Below are 3,527 nucleotides of genomic sequence, written 5' to 3' on the forward strand. Positions count from 1 at the left end.
TATTATACATCAGGGACTATGCATTGTTTAAGTGTGGGGTGGGGGAATACTCCTTGAATTGTATAAAAATATTTTATCACCTTTTAGCTTAGTTTAAGACTAACATAGTCTAATTAGCTAGATTACATAAAAAAAAAATTGAACTTTTCCCGACGATGAATCTGTTGGACAATTTTCTTGAGGGATTAAAGTCCGATTAAAAATACCAAAAAAAATTTCTTTTATTTTTTTAGGATAGTTAGGTAGTATCCCTTGGTTTTTTTTGGACGCCGGTTCTTTTTCAAGGATGTAGCTCGAACTGGGTGTTTTATTTTATTTTTTTAGGAGTAGGATAAGGGAGAAAATTGAGGTGCTCGGAGATACCTTTTGACATGCTTGGTGTTAGCAAGTTAAGTTAGGGCATGCGCTCTGTCTTCCTGTATATATGATTTGAATTGTAATGCCCAAGTAAATTAAGTAGCCTACTTCTTGACGTTTTTTTCTCAGTTGATTGACTAGTATGCCACCTCGTGCATTGTTGCTTAAAAATTCTCAACTTGATATGCTTGCTTGACCTGAGAGTCACACAGAACCGTCTTGAGTGAGTCAAGTGCCATGTGTGTGTAAGGATTATTGATATTATGTGCTATCCTGTGTAGTCTAGAACTTGTCCCGTGTGTTAATCAACGCGAAATCATTAAGTTGTGCTAGTCTAGGAGATGACGTAGGCATTTTTTGCTTGACCATAAAGGTGCTTGTCACTGACAATAAAATTTTCCCGTTGCTAGCCCTTTGAGCCTATAGACCGTTTCCTTGGCAACCACATTACAAGTCGTACTCCTAGTTGTTCTTAATTTGAGATTGTTGAAACTTTACCTCCTAAGGCACTTAGTCGCTAAAAGAAGTAAGGTGAAAGATTGTGAAGTGACTGTTGAGTGGAACCATGGAAGGGCCCTTAAGGTGCACTAAAATTGTGAATAAAGGTCACTAGCTTATGAACTTCAATGTATGGAGTGTGTGAAAGAAAAAAAAAGGGAGAAAGAAAAATTTTGCAAGAAAAAGCAAACAAAAGTTCAAATAATGTAGAAAGATACACCTCCTAATCCTTCTCACTCGTGCTAGTGAAACCATAGAGGTGCTTGATGGAAAAGAGGGCTATGTTAGTTATGGTGTATGACAAGTGAATGGGTTGAGAAGAAATTGCGCTTGAATTGTGAGTGTAGTGTATTAAAGTGCTTAGGAGGGTTAGTCACTATTCCTAAATGTATCCTACCCGTCCCTTAGCCTATATTACAACCTTAAAGTCCTAATTGATCCTAGATTTGGCTAGCTTAGATTAGTAGAGATGTACACTACGGGCAGGCTTATGGTACGACCACGGGATGCACATGAATTCTTTGTGAGAGTGAGTGAGTGTTGTTCAATTGTGTGATGTCCTTAATTTATGTTCAATGACATATTTGAATTTGTGGACTACTTTGATATTCACTCTTTTGCTTGTGGTGAGGGCACTTGATCTCATGACGGATTGGTGATGTTGTACACTTTCTTGTGTTGGGTGAGTGCGTGATTTGAGGATGCTTAGTGGTAACGAGTCGTCTCTTGAGGTAAGGTGATTGTGTAGAGGTTGCTTGAGTTGATTGAGTTGGTTGAGTAATATTGAGTATACTTGGGCTATTTAACAACGGGAAGAATGTGAAATTTGTATGTTCATGCTTAATTACCGACATCGATCATAGTCAAAAGGTAGGGTGTTTGATTGAGTTAATTATGAAGTCCTCTTTCATAGTTCTAAGTACGCTTTGGGGGTGTTAATATAGTTCCATTGCTCGAGGACGAGCAAGAGTCTAAGTGTGGGGTATTGATAATCGGCTTAATGTATGCATATTTTGATATATATCGCCTCACATTTTGCTCATGTCTCAACGATTTGAGATGTTTAATATGATTATTTGTGCTAAATTTTGGTATTTCTATGTGTAGGGATCATTCAGATACAATTTGGGACGAAAGGGCGCGAATTGGAGCGAAATCGGGACAAAAAGACCAAAAAGTAAAATTTGAGGGCCACAGCCAGCGTGGGGCACTGGTTGTGGCGCAATTTACAGTAGCTAAAATATTTGAGCGACAGGGCAAGCGCCCCACACTGCCCTGGACGCTCAAGACGGGAAAGTAGCCTTTTTCGACTAGGATTCGGTTATTTCGACCCCTAGACGCCCCCAACTCATATAAAAGCCAACCTACATCTATTTTTACAGGAGGGACGTAACTTTGAGAGAGGAATAGAGGCGTCAAACACTCGGGAGAATGGATTTGATCAATTCTTCCATCCTTTTCCTAATACTCATTGATTTTATGTTTGAAAACTTTATTTTTGATGATTGTATGAACATGAGTGGCTAAGAACCCTATTGTTCTAGGGTCAATGGATTAGATGGATCCATACTTACTATATCAAAAATCAGTAATTCAACATTACCCCGACCCCTCAATAGGCTTGCTGGATGGTTAGGAAGATCTTTGGAACTCGAGGTTCCCTAGAGAATATTATACTTGCACAGACACCTCAGAAGAGCCTAATCAGAAAAATATACTTTCATCAAGGGTTGAATGGAAAAGCATCATGTTTAACAATGCTGCACGACCAAAAGCAAAGTTTACAATGTGGTTATTGATGCATAGAAGACTATTGACAACTGATAGATTAAGCAAATGGGGTATACATGTGAATACATAGTGTGCCTTATGTCAAGAGCGGGAAGAAACAAAAGAACACATGTCTGTGCACTGTAGATATGCAAGAGTTGTATGGACAAAAGTATGGCATTGGATACAGTTACATGAGCCTGCGGTGGAAAAGGGCATTTGGCAAATATTTGTCGCATACTAAAATATTTGGTTGAGCTTTATCAAGCATCTCTAAATAATAAAGGCCCTGAAGCTAATTTTCTCTATGACAATAAATTTGACATCACCCACTTGGATGTGGCAGATTTCTTTGAGCACCCTGATGGAAAAATAAACCATTTGATCGGTGATAAATCCGTGGTTAAAGATGATTGAGTAGTTTGATTGTTATTTTTGCCTATTCGTAGTAGCTAATGAATAAACATCATGTAAGTTTTATTGTGCTTAATAATACTGCTTATGTAGTTCTTAAAAATATATGTATTTTCGGAAAAAAAAAATGAAGATTCAATGTTTCACAAATCTCACAAACGAGGGGTAATATCTAATTAATTAGTATTCTAGTCTAAGTGATCTTTTAACGCTTTTGATTTTCCTTTTCATTACTTTAATTCTCTTTAAGAAAAAAGTTTACAAGCACCCTGAAACAATTTTTGTTACTTGACCCTCAATTCCCATATTTTTTTGAAAAAAAAAGAAGAAAAAAAATCTAGTACACCGGGACCTCAATTTTTTCATGTACATAAATAAAATATTAGGAATAAAGAAAAGAGAAGCACCTAAGTATGTTCTTTTCGTACACGGATCAATTATTTTTCATGCAATGTGTAGGAAAATGTAAATAACTTATACATATAAAT

Source organism: Nicotiana tabacum, chromosome 24 (assembly GCF_000715075.1).
Source record: "Nicotiana tabacum cultivar K326 chromosome 24, ASM71507v2, whole genome shotgun sequence".
Lineage (NCBI taxonomy): Eukaryota > Viridiplantae > Streptophyta > Magnoliopsida > Solanales > Solanaceae > Nicotiana > Nicotiana tabacum.